The sequence below is a fragment of the Elaeis guineensis genome, chromosome 16 (genome assembly GCF_000442705.2).
Source record: "Elaeis guineensis isolate ETL-2024a chromosome 16, EG11, whole genome shotgun sequence".
Taxonomy (NCBI): domain Eukaryota; kingdom Viridiplantae; phylum Streptophyta; class Magnoliopsida; order Arecales; family Arecaceae; genus Elaeis; species Elaeis guineensis.
The window spans coordinates 31126347-31150036 of record NC_026008.2 but is presented as its reverse complement, the minus strand read 5'-3'; positions in this window follow the sequence as shown (position 1 = coordinate 31150036).

Genomic DNA, 23690 nt, shown 5'->3' with positions numbered 1-23690 from the left:
GATTTTTCTACTTCATAACCTTCACAGATGACCTATCTAGGTATGGGTATGTCTATTTAATGAAGCATAAGTCGGAATCATTTGAAATGTTCAAACTATTCCGAAATGAGGTAGAAAAACAAACTGGGAAGTGTATTAAAACTCTTCGATCTGATCGAGGAGGTGAATACCTTTCCAATGAGTTTCTGACGTATCTAGGGGAGAATGGGATTCTTTCTCAGTGGACTCCTCCTGGAACACCACAGCATAATGGTGTGTCTGAAAGGAGGAATCGGACCCTGTTAGACATGGTTCGATCCATGATGGGGTTTGCTGGTCTGTCGATCTCCCTCTGGGGATATGCGCTCGAATCGGCTTGTTACCTTCTAAATAGAGTTTCGAGTAAGTCTGTAGTCAAAACGCCATATGAGATATGGATAGGACGTAAGCCAGTACTCTCGCACCTTAGGGTTTGGGGGTGTCCGGCTTATGTTAAACGTTTAATTACAGACAAGCTTGGACCTAGGTCTGACAAGTGTAATTTTATAGGGTACCCAAAAGAGACCAAAGGGTATTATTTCTAGAGCAAAAGGTGTTTGTCAGCCTTAAGGCAATCTTTTTAGAAAAGGAGTTCCTTAGTGAAGGAACTGTTGCCTCTAAAGTCGAACTTGACGAAGTTCGACAGGTGGAAAAACCGACACATATTACTGAACCTGAATCGGATTTGATTAGATCAGATCCGGAGCCCATTGATTATGCACCCTTAAGGCGGTCTGGTAGAGTACCACATCAACCGGACAGATACTATGGTTTCTTGGTCCGGGATGGTGATCCTGTCGAACTTGATGAAAACGATGAGGATCCGATCACCTACATGGATGCAATGCAGAGACCTGACTCTGAGAAATGGCTAGAGGCCATGAAATCCGAAATGGAGTCCATGAAGGTCAACGATATGTGGACATTGGTTGACCCACTCGAAGGAGTAAAACCCATAGGGTGTAAGTGGGTCTTCAAAAGGAAGAGGGGCGCAGACGGAAAGGTGGAGACCTATAAAGCCCATCTGGTTGCCAAGGGATATCGTCAACGTTATGGTATAGACTATGACGAGACATTTTCTCCTGTGGCAATGCTCAAATCCATTCGGATTATGCTTGCAATCGCTGCCCATCTGGACTATGAAATCTGGCAGATGGATGTGAAGACAGCTTTCCTAAACGGAGAGCTGGATGAAGAGGTGTATATGATACAATCTGAAGGGTTCACATCCACAGATGAGTCTAAGGTGTGCAAGCTACAGAGGTCCATTTATGGACTTAAGCAGGCATCTCGGAGTTGGAACATACATTTTGATAGGACGATCAAAACGTATGGCTTCGTTAAGAACGGAGAAGAGCCCTGCATTTATAAGTGGGCTAATGGTCTAGTAGTAGTATTTCTTGTATTGTATGTGGATGACATTCTTTTAATCGGGAATGATGTCCCTGCATTACAGGGAATAAAGATTTGGCTATCGTCACAGTTCTCCATGAAGGATCTGGGAGAAGCTTCCTACATCCTAGGGATGAGGATCTATAGGGATAGATTCAAAAAGTTGCTTGGCTTATCCCAGTCCACGTACATTGATACTATACTGAAAAGGTTCAGCATGGAAAATTTCAAGAAATGCTATCTACCGATAGGTCATGGAATTTCTCTCTCGAAGAGAGATTGTCCGACAACACCTCAAGAGAGAGAGCGTATGGGTAGGATTCCATATGCTTCGACAGTGGGATCTATCATGTATGCCATGACATGTACACGACCAGATGTGGCATACTCACTAGGGGTAGTGAGTAGATACCAATCTGATCCAGGAGAGAATCACTGGAAGGTTGTTAAAACCATCCTGAAGTATTTAAGAAATACTAAGGACCAGTGGCTTATATATGGTGAATCGGACTTGAGACTTATAGGGTTTACAGACTCTAGTTTCCAGTCTGATCGCGATGATAGCAAGAGTGTGTCAGGATTTATTTTTACCCTTAATGGTGGGGCTGTCTGCTGGAAGAGTTCCAAGCAGCACACTGTGGTCGATTCAGTATGCGAGGCGGAGTATATTGCTGCATCAGATGCTGCCAAAGAAGCGGTGTCGCTGAGGAAATTCATCACCGAGCTCGGAGTAGCACCCTCCCTTGTTGGTCCAGTTCTGTTCTACTGCGACAGCTCTGGAGCCATTGCTCAGGCGAAGGAACCAAAGGCACACCAGCGGACGAAGCATATTCTGCGCCGCTACCATCTCATCCGGGAGATCGTGGATCGAGGTGATGTCGACCTTCAGAAGATCGACGGGAAGGAGAACCTGGCCGACCCATTCACTAAAGCCATTGCGGTGAAGGAGTTCAATGACTACAAGTCGAAGATGGGTATTAGATACTGCACCGATAGGCTTTAGGCCTAGTGGGAGATTGTTGGGAATAGTGTCCCAAAGTCAATCGTCAGTCTGTTGACGGTTGTGCTCCTTTTTGTATTAGTACATGAATTATAAATAAATAAAAATTATTTTGATATTTTTCATCACAAATGTTTCATCTTCTAATGAACTCCTGTGTTGTGGTGAAGTCCTTAGGACTATTTAGACTCGACAAAGGAGGATTTGTCGCTTAGTCCTTAAACATGTTCGTGACCAAATGATACGTTATTACCAAGGACGATAACGTTTATCGAGTATAGGTCGTTGTGTGCCATATGGGTTGGTTGTCCTCATAACCAAAGAGTGTGGAGATACTGGTATGGCATACAGGTGAGATGTAATGGTACATCTACACTGAACGTGACCAACTCCGGAGCTATTTCTGCTGTCAAGATTTGCTCCGATGGGATATGGGTATAAATGTCCCTCCGACCTGAGACCGCCACGGTGACTTGCAAGCAACTCACTGCACTTAGGCACTGGACTACCTGAATTTCTAATTCAGTGACGGAAGGTTGTTGGGTGTAGTCAAGTACTTGACTTGTCGGTGCGTGTGTCAAGATGGGATTGACCACTCCAGTTTAGGAGCTGTGTACAGTCGTGTTTCAATTTAGCAAAATCTTGGTCAGGGTAGTCCTAGTGAGGAGTCACAGGACTAATTGAGTTGAGCACGATTCGGATGATATCATCAGGGTTGACAGTTTAACCCTGAGTCGTCCTAAACACAGGGGTCAAAAGGGATGAATTATACGGTAACCATATTCACATAGGTTTTGAATGTTGCGATTGCGATTATTCGACCTATCCGATCGTCGGGTATCATTGCTAGATGGTCACTTCGATTAGTACAGGAATTGGTTCCTGTGCTACCAGTTTAGGTTCGAACCTGCGGGGTCACACACATTAGAGGTTCCTTTCTGATCTGATGGCTGATTATGAGTCTTATCTATCTGGGACTCTATGATTGAGAATTAGGATTCTCTAATCATGAGTTCCACACATTTTGGGTACCGAGGTCAAAATTTTGAATTTCAAATTTTGAATTTGAAATTTGAACTCTTTGATCAGGGTTTCATATCGATGGTCTCTGATGCCTGATTGCCCATCGGATTTGGACTCAATATTTATGAGAGGTTTAATTAGTGATTTAATCACTAATTAACTCAATTTGATTGAGTAATTATTTTTGGATCAAGTCCAATTGAATTGGATTCAGTTTGGATTGACCCGATTAGGTTAAATGTTGACCTAATCGCTAAGGTGGTTTAGTCCCTGATTTGATCAGGGGTTAGGTTTAGTTAATTCCTGATTTGATTAGGATTTTATTGAGCCTAATTAAGCCTAATTATGTTGGGTTTAATCTGGTCTAATTGTGCTTGACCTATTTTAAACTAGGTTGGCTGAATTTGAATCAAACTACCTTATTTTAAATTCTCTGCGACACCCAACTTCTTTGCACCCATTTGAATTCACGAGAAGAAACTTCTCGTGAAATTTTTCTCACGCAAAACCCTTCCTCGCGCCCTCATTTGTGCGCCATATGAATGGATAAAATAATTAGTTAGCCATTCAAATTCAAAGCATGTTTGAATTTGAATGGATAACTTATCACTTGCCCTTTCATCCTTATCCATTTTGTGCACCACATTACTTACACGAGAAAAGATTTCTCGTGAAACATTTTTCACGCACAAAGAGCCACGCCCCTTCTCTTCTCACGCCCAAAAGGATAGGGATAAGTTGGTTTTCGTTTGAATTCAAATTTGATTTGAATTCAAATGTGTAACCTCTTGTCTTTATCCTCTCACGCGGATAAGACACGTTCGACGTTGTTTTAAAAAGAGGAGAAAGGTGGGACGTGCGTAGAAATTTTAGGAGAGAAACTTTGGGGCGTGAGGAAGGCTTCTGCGCAAGGTGAAGGTCCAAAACCTTCCGAGAGAAAAAGAAAGAAAAGAGAGAAAATTGGGCGCAGGGTTTTTGGTGTGTACCCTAGGGTTTCTACCTAGGGTTCGGGAAGTGAGATTGGTGTGCCACGAGTGTCGTGAGTCCACCAAATTTCAGGGAGAGATCCATCAGCCTCTCAAGCAACTGTGCAGATGATCCGGAGCGTCCGAGAAGTTGACACACATCGATCGAAGGAGTTCGATCAACATCTGCCATCAAAAGGGTGAAATCACGAACTAGCATTCGTGAGGAGCTGATCAGACGGGAGCTTCGTGTGGACGATCCGCAGAGGTCAGATATTTGTGTGGCTGCGACGTGACGATCAGAGCCCTCCGACGGTGATCAGATTGCGGTGATCGACTACCCGCAAAAGGTGATGTATTCTGAACACAATACTGTAAAACGTTTACTGATTCAAATTTGAATTTCAAATTTAAATGCGTGCTGTTGTATCATATTTAGATCCTAGTGTAGGGTTAATTAGTATTAATTAATGAGATTAATTAATAATTTCACTGTAAAATAGTAATTTTGAAAAAATTTTAAAATTATCATTTTGCCCCTGCACTAAATTTTCGCTTCAGAAGCCCGGCGCGGAAGGCTTCCTAGTATAAACAAAAGCGGTCAGGGGGAGGGGCGCTAGCCCGGTCACTTGGCCCGGGAAGCTCAAGCTTATACTTCGGAGGAATCCCGTACTGAATCCTAATCAACGAGAGTTCGACCAAGATCAAAGAGCTGGGAATGGTGTCTGGTACAAAGACTGGACGAGGTTCGATCCTAAGTGTGGGTTCATCTACAGTTCTAGGATTTTGGGGGGCTGGAGCTGACGAACTTCTAGAACTGCTAGAGATGGAAGTATTGGAGGATATTTTGAATCAAATGAAAATCCCAAAAAATCTCGAAAAAATTGAGAAAAATAGGAAACAAGGTGCTTACGGAGAAACCGAACGGGCGGAATGCAAAGGAGGAAAAACAGAAAAACAGCAAGAAAAAGAAGGGTTCCAAAATTAACCTAGCCTGATCCGAGAGGTGCAGGAGGGCAGCGAAGGCAATGGAGGTCGACCTGAAGGGTGTCTAAGATCGAGAGGGATGCTAGAGGAGGACGAAGCTCTCGGGAAAGAAGAGGGAACCGAAAAAAAATCTCAGGCAAGGTGAAACCCCTGAAGGAGGGGGGCGGATTTAAATAGACCTCAGGGTCCAGCGCAATAATGATTGCAGATCTCTTTTGATCGATCTACAACCGCCGCGTGTCCCACTCGTCGTGGCAGACGGTTGACGACTGACAGAATCGTTATTGCACCGTACCTGGAGCAACGCTCCAGTGAAAATTTCGAAAAAATCTTTTCGGATCGTCTCGATTTGAAAAGACTCCAGCACTGGCACACCAAACGTCAAAATATCTGAAAACAATCGAGTACGAAAATCAAGGGGGGCAACTTCGGCTGTGAAAATTTTTCTGTACTTCATTCGAAACCCGAACTCGAAAGTAGGGGGACTGGTGTTGGGTATAAAATAACCCCAGTCGAAGTTCGTAAGAGGCCAACCCTCCCAGGACTCTTTCCACTTCCGACCTTGTGTGGCGTCTTTCTGAACTCCCCCGACTGTCCGAGCTTCCATAGTACCATCCGGACTCCTCCAGCAGTCGACCTTCTACAGTGTCTTCCAGATTCTTCCAACGGACGAACTCCTATCGTACCTTCCAAATTTCTTCGATGATGAGCTCCTTCAGTCATCTATCGGACTGCTCCAAATGCTCTCTGGGTTTCACTATCAGTCGATTTTTTACAGTGATCGACTACTCTCCGAATCTCTTCCAGACTTCCTCCTGTCACGATCGACTTTACTCCGAGCTTCTTTCGGACTTCGTCAATGTCTGGGCTTCTCCAACAGCAGAACTTCTACAGTAATCAAACTTTATCCGAGTTTCTACGGTAAGTGGACTCCATCCAAGCTTTTACAGTAAGCGGCCTCCTTCCAGACTCCTACAAGAATCAAACTCCGTTCGAACTTCTACAGCGGATGGATTCTAGACGAACTTCTACAACGGACGGGCTCCAGCAGCCGGATTTCTACTCCGAACTTCTATTGCAAGCGGACTTCATCTGAGCTTCTATGGTAAGTAGACTTCGTTCGAGCTTCTACAATAAGCGGTCTCCATCCGGGCTTCCACGGCAATCGGTCTCCATCCGAGCTTCTACAGTAAGCGACCTCCTTTCGGACTCCTACAAGAACCGAACTCCGTCCGAACTTCTACAGCGGATGGATCCCAGACGAACTTCTACAACGGACGGGCTCCAGCAGTCGGATTTCTACAGTGACCGACTGTCTCCGGTGTCTTCCGTACCTCTCCAGCCATCAACCTTCAATAGTTCCAACTGGACTTCAACAGTGCCAACCAGACTCCTCCAATGGACAAATTTCCTTCGGACCTCTCCAGCGATCGACCTTCCACAGTGTCCTCCAGACTCCTCCAGCGAACGAGCTTCCACAATGCCTTTCAGACTCTTCTATCGGTCAACCTTTTATAGCGCCTTCCGAACTCCGCTATCGGTCGACCTTCTGTCGGATTTTTCATGCAACTGGACCTCTCTAGCGGACAGTCTTCAGACAAGCTTCTACATCAGACAAATTTCAAACACACTTCTCTAGCAATCGGACTCCAGCTAGATTTCTCTAACAGAAAGTTTCCGTCCGAGCTTCTACAGCAGATGACTTCCGTCTGCAACATCAACGCCTAAGGCACCCAACAACAGTTAACCCGTCAGCAACCTCAGAAACATCCGAGCTTCTCTTAAATTGCTGAGACAAAGAGCTATTCCGCTCCACCAGACGTCCCAACCGAGCTTCAGCCGTCCGGCCCGAACTCTCCGGCAAGTCGTGATAACGGACACCACTTCACTCTCTGTAACAAACTCCACGTGGCCCCACCACTCTCCGGCAAGTCGGGACAACGGACACCACTCCACTCTCTGTAACAAACTCCATGTGGCCCCACCACTCTCCAGCAAGTCGCGATAACGGACATCATTACTCTTTGTAACAAACTCCACATGATCCCGAACGGCCCACTATCAGGTAGTTACGGATATCGCTGTCAATCGGTTACGCTCTCACATCTATAAAAGAGACCCTCCAGATACATTCTCCTCTAAGCTCAAAATACTATTTCTAAATTTTGCTAAAATTTTATTCGAGTGCTCTATTTCTGTTGAAGCAGAGTACTGGTTTGAGCATCGGAGGATCTTGCCGGAGCATCCCCAACTTCGGTTTAGACTTTCCTTGCAGGTCCCGACGGCGATCGTGATCCCCTCGACTCTAGCTTCTCCGATATCGATGAAATTCTGCATCAATAGATATAATTAAAATTATGAAAATATATAATGCTGAAGTGCTTACTTTGATTTTGAGAGCATAATAGATTTTTTTTTTATGATGGTAAAGAAGCAGCTGATTCGTAGAAACTGCATTGAATTCTCTACTTCCTTATGCTGGTGTTTTGATAACAAGAAACATCGACATGTATCAAAACACCAGCATAACAAATACCATCCACATAAAAAACTAAAAAATTAAATTTTTTATGATAAATAATTTTTTGTATATAAAAAAATATATCTTCAACCATTAGTGGATTTTGTGTAATATCTTTTTCACTCGTAGCTTTTAGAATTATACTTTGAGAATTATCAGATCCACTGGATATATTATTTATCAACCATTTTGTCTGATTCAAGTAGGAATCTCTTCATAGGTATAATTATCCAAACATCTTTTAATGCTAATTGTGGGATGTATATGGCCCTATGAAACTTTGTATTCTTCAATATTATTTTTCAAACCGTCATCCATCCTCACCGATTTCTTATCTTTTCATCGAGTAATAATATTTATTCATCTCATCCTATTTTTTCTATATATCTCAAGGGAATTCATCATTTTCTATTGTGGAAAAAAAAGTCCGTAAGAAAATGGAATGAAAAAAAAAAAGTAATCACAATGTGAGGCATTTTCATGAATAATCAAAAAATATAAATAAAAAAATGAACATGGAGAGAGAATTGAAAGAAAAATATTTTGATGCACATCATAACAAATCAAAATTAATCCTATTTACTACTATGTAGATAGAGTAAGTCGATATCGTATCTATAGGGATCTTAGTTAGATTGTTTTAAAAATATAAAAGAAAAGAATAATGAATTGCAAGAAATACAAAAAAGAAATAAGAAAATTATAATAAAAATATTTTTCATTGATCAAATAAAGAAGTACATATAAGGAAAAAGAAACAAAAGTGTGAGACAAGATAATTAAACCAAGTTGATCTTCTAGCTATGTCCGATGGTAGATGTGCTTTTTTGAATCTTTCATCTTTTTCCATACAAATAGCGGCAGGATAGCTAAAAGGTTTGGTCTTGGAACTTCAAGAAAGAAATGTAGATAGAAGTATAAAAATATGGAAAAAAAAGACAGCGGTATTAGGATTAAGATTTCTCGTAGATTTGATGGAAGGGATGTTAAGATTAGGATCTTCTCTGGATCTCTTGGGCATGGAGAAGTGAGAAAAAAAAAAGAGAGATGGCGTAGAGAAAGATTGCTTTGAGAGGCAGAGAAGATATGTTGGCTTGATGAGAGTTTTTGGAGCATATTTAAAGAGTGGAGAGCGTGATATGAGAGGAAGTTAGGGCATCCAAAAGAGTTTGGAATGTTGCGTCGCATGGGGAGTTGTAGAGAGATGAGGAGACGCGCGAAGTTTGTAGCATGGAAGAGGTGCGTGCCGCATGAGCTTGTGGAGCGGCGAAAGTTTTTCTTGCATGAGAAAGGGAGCCGTGGGGAGTTTTGAGGGTGCGTGGAGACTTGGGAACGGTTGAGAAAGGAAAGAAACGATGAGGGCCCACGTGATGCTTTATTCGGTGAGGAGTCTTTAGCATGGAGGGATGTTGATTGGGGTGTGATGTGGAAGGGGGAGCATTAAATGAAGTGGAGAAGAGTTTGGAAGTGCGTGAAAGTTTGGGAGAAGAGGCTTGGGAGGGAGAGTTACGTGAGATTTTCTTTCTTCACATGAATAAAAGAGAGGACGGATGCCCAAGGATGCACGAGGGATTTGGCCGCGTGAAGAATTTGAATCTTTCTCTCAAACTTTGAATAAAGAATTTGAATCTTTCTTTTTTTTCTTAAATTTTAGTAGTAGTGTCTCTTCTTGATGACCTCTGAATCTTGAAGACTACTTCTTAACCATTGATTATGATTAATTTTTTGAGTAGTTATTTAGTTCATTCGAATCTGAATCAAATTGAGTTCGTTTTGTTTGAATGAATCCAATCTCTTAACTACCTACAAAATAAATTAGAGAGCATGAAATTTTTGATAAATAAAGAGTAATTAAATAAAATAATATATCTTTAGTGATTTAATTTAAATATTTATCATTTTTTTTTGGAGAAAATAGTAATAGCAGATAAAAAAGATGGCATATCTTTTATTCTTCACCGATAAAAAGAAACGACATCATCCAATAATTAGAAAATCTTAGGATTGGTATGTTCTGGCAATTCCCCGGACTTATGGAATCCAGAACTATGGAGGAGTTTGATACTTGTAGAAATATAATGATATATCTATACATAAGAATTTTTCTTTTAAGGTTAAACTTAAGAAAGTTAGGAGTTTGATAGGTACAACTTATATAGGTTTCAAAAAGTGAGATTTAAATAGTAAATATGGATGCAAGGCACTCAGAGAGTGATACTAAAACTATGTGTATGGTCACGATGATATTCTCAATGTTGAGTTGATTTTCATCAAATTTGACTAACCACCAATGCCATTCAAAACTCTAAGATGGTTAAAATGCCTACTGTTGTTTTACTTCATTTCATTTTCTTTATTTATAGATCTCTAGGCCTAATGGATCTAAACATATTTTCAAGTACTTTATGATAGGGATATTAGAAAAAGTCAAGAATTTAAATTTGTAACTATGAGCTTTGTTGAAGATCATGCAGTAGTCATCCAAAATCTTGATGCAAGTATGATGACTCTCTCTCTCTCTCTCTCTCTCTCTTAGAGTATACACATACAAAGACTGAAGTAAGAGATATTATGCATTATGAGAAAATAATTACAAATTGATTGGATTAGTCAATGAATGTAATGATGGATGCATCATGTATGTACTATATCATGCTTTGTATTTGTATTGTTTCCATGCTACAAAATATAAGAAAAGGATGCGTCTCCTTTTTCTCACATAGATCAAGCATCAAAATACAAAAAGAGATGATCTAACCCCATGGATCAAAGATTAAAATACAAGCAAAGACAATAAAAGCCCATAGAGTAAGGACCAAAATACAAAAAAAGATGATCATGCCCTTTTAAAGACTATTTTCCTCTACAAATAATCCGGAGACTATTTTCCTCTACAAATAATCCGGAGTCAAGATGAAATATTTTTTGATATTTTTTTACTTTCTTTTGAAGGTCATTATAGTTAGTCATCAGTTTTTTATATCTCTTAATAGATAAATGTCAATTCCATTGCAACTATCCATATTCAGCATCAAGATTATCATGAGCATTGCAAAATCTCTTATACAGATATCTAAAATATTCTTTATCTTCATAGTTAAAATCTTCAATTCAAAATTGAACAAACTCTTCAACTTTCAAATTGCAAACTAATGAGGGAGGAAACAAAAGGATAGATGAAATTTGAAGGGTGTTGTATTCCACTTCATAAGTAAAAAGATAACAAGATACAAACTGTATTAGATATTTTCTTTTTCAAGATAATTAATTCAAATCTATCTTTCTTATTCTAGTACTAAGACATTTATAGTCTAAACAGCACACTCTTAATGACTCATAAAACTAGAAATAGAAATTTAAATAAAGAGAAACTTTTGATATTGATTTCAAAAGAAACTTTCGATGTTGATTTTTCAGTCCTCAAGACATCTCTTGATTTTTCAATGTTGATTTCTCAGTTCTCAAGCTGTCTCTTGTTTCTTGATTTGACTTCTTCAAGGATTGACTTCTTAGAACTTGGTTGATCATAAATGAGATTTTGAGATCCTTGACTTGCCACACTTCTTGACACTTGATTGACGATAAATGAGATTTTGAGACTCTTGGCTTGCCACTACATCATCCTCCTCATGTGAAAAAAACTCGTCTATGAGTTCAAAATCGTTTTCACCATGATAAATAGATAAATCATGAATGTTGAAGGTCGAATGGGTATGTATATGTGCTGGCAACTCAACCTTGTATGCATTGTCGTTGATCTTCTTCAAAATCTTACAAGGGCAAATCTTCTTCTCTTTGAGCTTGTTGTATATACCAGTGAAAAATCTCTCCTTCTTAAGATAAACCCATATAAGATCATCTTCTTTGAAAACTTGAATTTTTTATAAATATCAGCTATTTTTCTGTAAGACTTACTTTCCTCAAGCTTCTTTCTCACCTCTTCATGAAATCCTGATCATAGTGGTGGTAAAATCATCACCTTTTTTACAAAAAGTAGGAGTACTGATAAGATCAAGATAATGGATAGGAATTCGTTCATTAACAATTTCAAAAGGATTTTTTTCTGTAGATCGATTCACAGCTGAATTATAAACAAACTCAGCTCTAGAAAGAATCAAATCCCACTGCTTTGGCCTCTTTGAAACAAGACTTCGAAGCAAATTCTTTAAAGTTCTATTAACCATCTCCGTTTGTCCATTGGTTTGAGGGTGATAAGCACTATTATAGAATAATTTAGTACTAATTTTCTTTTACAAGCTCTTCTAAAAATAATTAAGAAATTTTGTATCATGATCAGAAGTAATAGACTTAGGAAAACCATGGAGTCTAACTACTTTTTTGAAATAAAAATCAGCAATATAGGAAGCATCCATTGTCTTCTTGCAAGGAATGAAGTGAGTCATTTTGGAAAATCGAACAACCACTATAAAAATAGAATCCATATTTTTTGAGTCTTCGATAAACCAACCATAAAATTCATACTAATATTCTCCTCAGGAGCATTAGGAATAGGCAATAGCATATAAGTACCTGAATTCTGACTTTGGCTTTTGTAAGTTTGACAAATACGGTATCTCTTTACAAATTGTACAACATCACGATTAAGATTTGGCCAAAAATACTTTTCTTTAACTAGTAAAAGAATTTTATCTCTATTAAGATGGCCACCAAGTCCACCACAATGGAGCTCCTTAATAACATATTCTCTAAAAGAACACTTGGGAATGCACAAACACGTTTTCTTGAATAGAAAATCATCATGTAATAAATAATCTTCATATCTGCCTTCTTTGCACTTTTTGATAAATTTTTTTGAAATCAGGATCCTCTGCATATCGTTCTTATATAACCCAACTCCTTCTAGTTATATAGTCATCGTGTTTAAGAAAGAAATCTTCTTGCTTAAAGCATCAGTGACTTTATTCAGCCTTCGATTCTTATGGGAGCGGCTCAACACATATGGAGACCTAAAACTAAATACTAAAATGAGGTCTTTTTTTTTTAATTAAAATTTATATAAATTTTTTACTAAAATCTTATTTTTTTAACTTTTTGAGATGTAAAATTTTTAATTAAATATTTATAATCAAGTTCTTTTAATATTTTTTTTTTCATTTGATAATATAGCTAGTCCGTTTAATCTTTCTTGAGATATTGTTAATCTTAAGTAAGATTTTATTAATTTTAGTTTTAAAAAATTTTATTCTGTCGAAGCAACACTTACTGAAATTATTAATATTATTCTAAAAGCAATATATGCATTTGAAAAAGAGTCGAATCTTCTTATATGATTGAGTATGTCCATTGGACTAGTATCTTCCACTTGTACAATTTTTTTAAAACTTTTAGCTCTAAAAATAAATCTAAACCATTAATATCAGAGTAGTTATTATATTTTAAGAAACATTCAAGATTAAGATAATATTCTTTCAAACTATCATTGTCTAACAACTTTAATTTTTAATCATTAAATAAAAAATTAAAAATATTTTTATATATCTTAAATTATTTAAATTTATTTTAAAAAATTATTTAATTTATTATATATACAAAATAATTAATTTTAAATAATTTTTCAAGAAAAAATAATAATAATCATGGAAGTCGGTGACCGTGCGTGCGGGCAGAAAGAGCTGGCGAGCTGAGAGCGGTGTTGGAATGATTCTCCTCTCCTATCTTTTTTTATCTAACTATCTCTGTCTTATCCACGCAGATAGTGTACCAACACACGACTCAACCATTTACTCCCTCTCTGACTTTTTATCGCTACGGAGGCGCACATAGAAATTCCTAATTTTTCATGTTGTATTCCAAATCCACAAGCACAAAAGCCTCAGTGTGGATGACAGATCATTTGTACCTAGAGAAGTTCTTACGTGGGAGGTTTGATCCGCTTGAAAAGGAAGCAAATCCAACAGCCATAAATGCTTTATATTGGGAAGTGAAGAAATAGCTCCTTAGGAGGCTGTACCCCATAACGCACGGAATCCTAAGCTATGCTACAATAGTGGTGTGCCTTGGCTATGAGGAGAACTAACCTCGAAGATTGCATAGCTATTAGTGGGAAAGAGGAAAGGATGGCAACCCATGGCTTGAGATTGTTTGCAATTAAGATACTAAAATAGTGAAACCAAATGGATAGTGGAGCCTAAAGCAAATGGGGGCCTAAAGCAAAGATTTTAGTGGTTTTACCCTTTAGCCAGCTTTGCACTCTTATACCTCAACATAAAAGTGTATTCTTGTAAGAAAGAGATTCAGCTAGCATGCTTTCTATTTAGCTTTGCTTGAGAATTAACATATTTGAAAGCCTCATAATCAGAATTAAAAATAAACTCCCATTGAATGATATATGGTCTCTAACGATGAAGAGCTTGAATAATGGCGTAAAGCTCAACATCATAAGTAGAATACTTCTTTGTCTCATTTTACTTTTTATTGTAGAAGGTGATTGGATGACCTTTTTGGCTAAGGACTCCACCAATTCTAATATAAGAAGCATCATAATCAATTTCAAAAATTTTCTCAAAATTTGAAAGTACAAGTACTGGGGCTGTGGATGGCTCCTCTTTAACAAAATTAAAGCGTTCCTCCACCTCCTCTGTCTATTTGAATTCTCTTTTGAGACAATCAGTCAAAGGTGCTGCAATGGTACTGAAGTCCTTAATGAATCGACGATAGAATGAAGTCAATCCATGAAAGCTCCTCACTTCACTACAATAAAACAGGATATTAGCGATAAAAAAAATTCATCGTTAATATTTAGTCATAAATAATGACGTCATTGATAATTTTTTACGATAAAAAAGAAATTTATTGTAAATAATCAATATTATCGATGAAAAATTTTCTTCATTAAAAAAATTATTTTTTGCAAACTATTTACGATGAAAAATTTTAGTTATAAAAAAATAATTTATGATGAAATATTATGTCGCTAATAAAAAATAATTATTTATGATAAATTTTTTTCATCACTATTAATTGAATTAAAATTTTTTATAAAAATTAAATTTAAAAAAATATTAGTGATATAAATTTTTCATCATAAATATGATAATTTTTGATATAAATTTTTATAATTAATAAATAATAAATTAATAATAATGAAAATATTTTCATCACTATTATTTTAATTAAAAACTTTTATAAAAATTAAATTTAAAAAAATATTAACGAAGTAATTTTTTTATCGTAAATATAATCATTTATGATGAAAATATTTTTATCCCTATTAATTTAATTAAAAATTTTTAAGAAAATCAAATTTAAAAAAATATTAGCAACATAAATTTTATGTTACAAATATTGTAATTTTTGACATAATTTTTTGTCGATAATAAATTTTTAGTTATTTGTGAGAAAATAGTTTCATCGTTATTAATTTAATATAAAATTTTGATATTTTTAAATTTATTAAAAAATTTATTTATGATCAATTTTTTATCATTAATATATTTTTTGATGAGTAATATTTCATCAAAAATAATTTCATCGTTAATAATTTACACATATTTTTTTTAAAATAATTTATGAATATATATATTTAATTTATATTTATAATATTTTTATAAATTAAAAATAAAAAATAAAAATAAAAAATTTACATAATAAACTCATATATAAATTTTATCATTTTATTATATTAAATTAAAATTATAAGAAGTCTGAAATAAAAATAAAAAACTACACGAATAGGCCGTCAAGTTTCGACATCTACAGAAGGAGAATGGATTGGAGAATGAAAGTGCTCGGACCGGCTTGCTGCTGCCTCATCAACTGCATCATTTGCTCCATCTGTGATATCGGCTTCATCATCTGGATCTGGATCCATTGGTACTCATTGATACATGCAGTTAACTCATCAGCTTGCTGCTCAGCCTGTCTCTGTACCTCCATTTGTCAAACATCACAGGCAGCATGGATGTGAGTCCTGAACGAGCATGAAGATGAGGAAGCAGTGATCTCATGCCCTAGACTCCTAATATAATAGAGTCTCGTACCAAGCACCTAATCACAGATCTCATCATCTGTAGATATGGTCGAGCCCTCAAGAGTAGGTTGGGATCTGATGTCTATTATACAGTCTTGAAAATTAAAGTTATAACTATTTTAATTTCGTACTGAAAATCAAACTGTGATTGAAAAAATTAATTGAAAAAATTTATAAAAAGCTTCTGGCTCTCCATCATCCACTCTCTTGACCATTGCTGGTAGGTCCACTGGTAGATATCGATCCTACCAGAAAATTCACTACTCTCAGCATCTCTCTATAATTTGAGAATAATTAATTAAATTTTTTTTAAATAGTTAAAGAGTTAAAATATACTAATTAGAAATTACTTACCATCTGCTCTATGTGATAAGTGAACGACTTCAAACTCCCACAATGTGGTATGGTTTGTCTCGTCTGATTCGTGATATTCTGGGCACATCTTCTTTGTACCATTAACAGTTAAATTAGTAGGTAACAAACTGAATTTAAGAATAAATGATTCAATCATTAAACTCTAAAAAAAAAGTTTGAATGTGTAATCTAATATGTCGGATCCTCGTAATGCCGATATATAACAGTCCAATCATCTATAGTGATGCTGTCATAGGACCACTACCGCGCTACCTCTACCCCATGATCCTGCATCACATGGTACCAATGCTGATGGATACAGTGGGGATACTCCTTGAAATGCAAAGATAAATGAGTGTCCATAGCTCACCGCATGTGATCCTCCTCAAAATCAATAATATCAAATACATCCTATCAATAATAAATATTAAAAGAATATCATACTAATTAAATATTCAGAGTATAATTTATTTTATCTGTAATTGGGTGTAGAAAATCTCTCTCTGAGCTGGTACAATGTGATGCCAATCAAAAAGCATCATGGGGGCATAGCTACGGCATATGATGTCTAGCTCGATCTGCCATAGATCGCACCATCTTTTAATGGGTCTGGTGTAGCTAGGTGGTATCTCGATATGGAGACGCTATCCCGGATGCTCGTGTCTCCAACGCTCTAGAGTGAGATTCTTCGATGGACCTCACCCTCACCTCACTATTGGTGAAGACTGACCTGAAACAATAATAAATAAATCATTACTATGATAGCTATCTAAATAAAAAAAATTAAATTTTATTATATAAAAAGTATAATAATACCACACAGACCCACCTTACTCGGACTCGCCTCACTGGGACCTGACAGTGCAGGACCCTCTAGCGATGGAGCTGGTGCGGTAGTGAAAATCGATGAAGGCGCCTCAGCCTCCGGGGTAGATTGCAAACATGAATGTCGTCGTCTGTCGCCTAGTACCATACCTGCAATTCTTGACATATAAATAAATATAATATTGAATAATAATAATAATAATAAATAAATTAAATTTTAATAAATAGAATTATATCGCATACCATTATTATAAGAGAAGATTGAATAAAGAATATAGATCTATTCATCAATATTCGTATCCTCCTCGATGTATAGATCCTCCTCCGAATCACAATAATCGACATATGTGTTGTCTTCTATCTCATCGTCATTTATGAACTGATCGTCGTCCTCTGACTCATTAAGATTAAATACAAAATCAGCTTCAACTTCGTTGGACGGCAGATCAGTCTTATTCAAAGGAGTTGTTACAAGTTCTTCATTAACAAGAAGTTCGGCTAATGTTTGTTCTTCCTCTTGAAAAGCTTTCTCCTCATATAATTCAAATTTTCATCTATCTCTAATCGAGTTGATATGTCATATACGCTTCTAGGTGTTATTTTTTATATGACATGTCAATTACCTCGATACTTTAAATCCTTCAAATATATTACTTGTTTCGCTTAAGGTGCTAATATATAGGGCTCATTCTGGTACCATGTTCGTACAAAATTTATATTGATAAAGTGTGGATCGATATGAATATCAATTTTTTTATTGCTAATATCTCATCATTCACACTGAAACAAGAATACAGAATTACTGGATTCATACTTCAGATCTATAATATCTATCAGTACATAATATTCAATCTCTTCTTCTCCTTCATGTCCTATCGTAGCAATCTCACTATTCTAAATCCGTCATTACATCTCAATTTTTTTTGTGTGAAATTTTATTCCTCCAATGATACAGGATGCATAGTGGTTAACTCTTCGATCGAGATCACATACTAAATCGTACAATTTATCGATCATATCCTTTTCTTTATTGAAATATTTATATTTCATCTACACTATAATATAAAAAATTATGCTCATTCAAATAATTATTTTTATAATTATTAAAAATAATATATTACTAGTGCAACTCACAAGATCATCAAATCATTTTGCAAATATCCTCCTATGTCGATCATCAACATCTGTATTATTTTCTCTGCATAGTATACTCTTGTGCTTATTGCAACAAAACATAATTTTTAATTTTACATCGATATGAAAAAATTACTTAGAACATTAAATAGTATGCTAAGATAGTACTTAATGAAATCTTTAATTTCTTCACAATTATTTAGAATGTAGAAATGTGTCTTCGATAGCTCATTTACGTCCATAAATTCATATATCCTTCCACCAATAGGTCAAATGATTTATTTAAATATAGACAGCATCGGTTCATTATCACCCTATTCACGGTCTGCATTATGATCTGTACGATTAAATCTTGTTTCGATATCGTCAAGATATATCGAGCAGAATGTGACACACTCCATAGCTACATATGCTTCCGCTATAGACTTTTTAGATCGTGCTTTATTGTGCACATACTTTTTTAGGATACACAAGAATCTGCAAATAAAGATAAATTTAAATTTTAGAAATGTATTTACATCTTATAACTGATATGACAAAGTGCGTATAATTTTTTTACCTTTCAATAGGATATATCCATCGATAATGTATCGGTCCGATCAAAAGAACTTTCTTTGAAAGATGAATAGCCAAATATACCATAACATCAAAAAATGATGATGAAAATTTTTTTTTAATTTACAAAAATGAGTACGATATCCTTCTCAAACTTATCAAGTAAGTTAATCTTTAATTTTTGATAACACAGTTCTCAAAAGAACACTCCTAATTCAATCAATATAGTTTGAACATCACCATCCAAATAGCCACGCATGACCACAGGAAGCAAGCATTGCATCATCATATGAGAGTCATGATTTTTCATATCAAAGATATTGCCATTGTTATTTTCAACACACCACGATACGTTTGAAGCGTATGCATCAGAAAACTTTACGGTTTTGAATCATCCATAGAAACTTTTCTTTTCCTCGTCAAACAGTGAATAATATGTAGGTGGCTTAAAAAATCTATCACCTCGACAAACTAAATATAACTTCGATCGGATTCCTATTTCCTATAAATCAAGATGAGTTTTTGTACTATCTTTTATTTTTTCTGAGATGTTCAATACAGTATCGATGAAATTATTACAAATATTCTTCTCAATGTGCATCATATCCAGATTATGACGAAGTAGTAGCTGCTTCCAATACGGTAGTTCAAAAAAAATATTTTACTTCATCTAATTCTGCTCAGCTTCAGTACGCTTCTGCTTGTGAGTATCTGATATTTTTTCAAATTGGATATTTTCAATGACTTCAAGTTGTTCTAAAACTTCTACTCCACTTAACTCCTTGGTAGTGGACGTCGGTTGGATTTACCATCAAAGTATTGGTTGTAACGGATCATCTAAGAATAATTATCAGGTAGAAACCGTCGATGACCCATGAAGCATATTTTTCATCCATACTTTAAATGTAAGGAGGATGCATCCTTGTTGCATATTGGACATGTCAGATATCCTTTGGTACTCCACACAGATAAGTTTTCATATGCAGAAAAATCATTTATGATCTATAAAATCGAAGCATGCAACTTAAAATTTTTAAGACTCACGAAATCATATATCTGTGCTCTATTTTCCTATAGCTCCTTCAGATCATCGATTAACGATCGTAGATATACATCAATTTCATTATCTGATGCTTTCGAATCTGGAATCAATAGTAATATAAAAATAAATGATTCTTTCATACACTTGCAAGGTGACACATTCTATACAACTAGCATCACAGGCCACATACTGTAGGAAGTACTCAAATTGCCAAAAGAATTAAATCCATCTGTCGCTAAATCAAGTCGGATATTACATGACTCACTCACAAATTGTGGATGCTTTGTATCGAAGTCTTTCTATACTACGGAGTCGGTCAGATGGCTAAGTATGTTTTCCTCCGAAACCTACTGCTTATGATGCCATCTCATTTCTTTTACTATCTTTGTAGACATATACAGCTTTTGAAGTTTTGAAATCAATAAAAAATATCTCAAAATCTTTAGAGATATCTTCTTTCCTTTCCTGTTATCGATTTTATACCTAGGCTCACTGTATTTCAGACATTCAATTGCCTATTCGTTATCTTTATAAAATAATATACAGTCATTCTTACAGGCATGTATAGGAATATAGTCAAGTCTCAATTTTCGCATGTATATTTTTGCTTCAAAATGCAATTTCGAAAGTCTCTCTCTATCGAGAAGAGCTGCTTTAATCAATATCAAATTTTGATCAAACGACTTCTAACTCCATCAGTTCACAATTTTAATATGAGGCAATTTTATCAAAAATTTTAACTTGGAGAACTTTATACAATTTGGATAGAGTGACTCTCGTGCATCCCTTACAGGCTTTGCAAACTATTTAGAAATTTCTTCTACCTCAAGTCGGATATTGTGTTCATGATCAGAATTATCTTCAAATGTACTAGTACTCATGCATATATTTGAACAAACATCCTGATACAAATCATCCAATAGTTGTTCTATACCATCATGTTCGACAGGTTCATCACCATCACTATCATCTTCAGTATCGCCATCATCGCGCACAACTTCATTCGGATCATCCTCCCCATGCCATATCCAGCAAGTATACTTCTTATTCATACCATAATGTAGCAGATGCTTCTCAACAAGTGCTATGTGACGATACACCATATTGATACATCTATTACATGGACACTTTATCTGACTAGCACTGTCAGCCTTATGCTGTGCAAAGTCAATAAAATCTCGAATACCTTTTTGATATTCAGGCAAAAAAATACCTCTAGCATTCATTCAACTTTTGTTGATATCTATCTAATGACAAACACAAAAATCATTAACAATAAAAAAATTTTTAGTGGTATTCATCCGAACCGGATCTCGATCTGGATTTTGGATCGAATCTTGATTCGAATTTCGAATCAAATCTCCATCCGAATCTGGACACAAATCATTTTATACAAAATAGTATGCATTAAAGAATACAGACTGAATAGTAACATAGAAAATTTTCTTCCATCAATTTAATGAAACAAAAATGTATGATCCTATCCATTTCAAATTATTATTAATAGGTGTGGCCCTATCCCTTTCAGAAAAGTAATAATCTTATTATTGTTATTAGTCGATATTTTATTTTATTATTATAAAAATTTTGACGGTATTTTTTCATAGTTCTCCAAGTATACGATGTGAATATGGTGCCTACGCATCTTATCCACCATATATCCGGATAACAGTAGACAGATAACTGCTGAGTACCACATAATAAAACAAAATATCAATTATTAACAATAATAAGATTATTACTTTTTCAAAAAATTCAAATACAGGACATTCAAGAGTCGATCTCGATCAAAATTGACTTTTGAACAGAAATCTATAGCTCAATACAATTTAACTACCATCTCTGAACATACATTCAAAGATAGATTTGTAAATCATCAAAAAAGAATAAAAATCTACGGCTCAATACAATTTAACTACCATCTCTGAACTTACATTCAAAGATAGATTTGTAAATTATTAAAAAAGAGTAACTCTGCGTTGAAATTTTTTCATCAAAAATTTCAGTAGAGTTTTCTCTAAAATAAAAATATTTTTTATATTTAATTATAATAAATAAAATATATAAAATAATATATAAAATAATTAAATTATAATAAGCAAAAGCAACGTGCATTGTGCTAGTGGAACAAAAAAAAATTATAAATTTCAACAGCAATACTAAAAAATTTATGCAATAAATATAAAATAAACTATAAGTAGAGCATGTAAAATAATATTAACGTAAAATAATAACATGAAATCTAATCTCGAAGATCCGATGGTTTTTTATTTTTTTTTAAATATTTTTTATCTAAAAATAATAAATAATTTTTTATTTTTTTAAAAAAATATTTTTTATTTAAAAATATTTTTTTAAAATATTTTTTTTCCTAAATGAGCTTTAGACTCGACCGTCCATGGCCCCTGCTCCCATGGCACCAACACCGTCACCCACCCCGCACCGCTCGAACTCGACCCCCACGACCCCTGCTCCCACAGTGTCGGTGCTGTTGCCGTCACCCACCCCTCGTGACCCACCCCCCACGACACCACCGTCCTCTCCAACCCCACATGATCTGGATCTCAATCCGAATCAGGATCTCGATCTGGATCCCGATCTCGATTCAATTCGGTTCATGATCCATATTTTATTTTTATTAATTAAATAATAAAATATTTGATTAATATTTATTTTTTATTTTTTCTCTCGTTTCTCTCTTCCCTTCCTCCCTCCCAGCCATCACCCACCCCTCCTCGACCGACCCCCTCCCCGCCATCACCCACCCCTCCCCAACCGACCCCCTCTATCGGTCGACCCCCTTCCCGACCCCGTGGTGCTGCCGTGGCGCCATCGTGTCGCCCCCGAGCCCATCCCCGCCCTGTGTCGCCCCCGACTGCCCACCCCCACCCTGCAACCTCTTCCTCGACCGATCTCCTCCCTGACTAACCCCCTCCATCGGCTGACCCCCTCTTCGGCCCCGTGGCACTGTTGTGTCACCCCCGAACCCATCTCCGCCCCATGTCACCCCTGATCGCCTACCCCCACCCTGCAACCCCCTCTCCAACTGACCCCCTCCTCGGCCTCGCGGCGCCGTCGTGTCACCCCCGACCCCATCCCTGCCCCGCATCGCCCCCAACCGCCCACCCCCACCCTGCAACCCCCTTCGTCGACCAACCTTCTCCCCAGCCCCATGGCGCCGTCGGCCGCCTACGGCCCATCTCGCAACCCCCTCCCCCCTAGGTGGCCCGATCAATCCAAAAAAAAAAGGGTTGGAAGAGAGGGGGACTTACCTCCAACGGACAACAATGGCAACGGCGGCACACAACGATGCAGACGGTGAACAACAGCGGCGATGGTGGAGATGGGCTCATCGACGGGAAAAGGGGGGCGGAGAGGGAGAGGAGAGAGGGGAGAGCTCAAGGAGAGAGGAGGAGAGAGGGGAGAGAGGGGAGGGGGAAGAGGATTTCACGCAAAGGGACGTCGAGTTGACATGTATTGAATACAGAACTATTAGCGACGAAAATTTTCGTTGCTAATACCATTATTAGCGATGGAAAATAATTTTCATCGTTAATAATTTTCGTCAAAAAAATTCTTCGTTAAAAAATTTTTCCTCTAAAAAATTTTTGCTCAAAAAAAATTATTGACGATGAAAAATATTTTATCGTTAATAAGTTTATTAGCAATAAAAATTTGATTTTTGTCGTCAATAATTTTTGTCAAAAAAAAATTTTTCACTAAAAAAATTTTTTCTCTTAAAAAATTTTGCCCAAAAAAAATTATTGACGACGAAAAAAAACTTTGCCCTTAATAAATTTATTAGCAATGGAAATTTGATATTCATCGTCAATAATTTTTATGCAAAAAAAATTCTTCACTAAAAAATTTTTTTCACTAAAAAA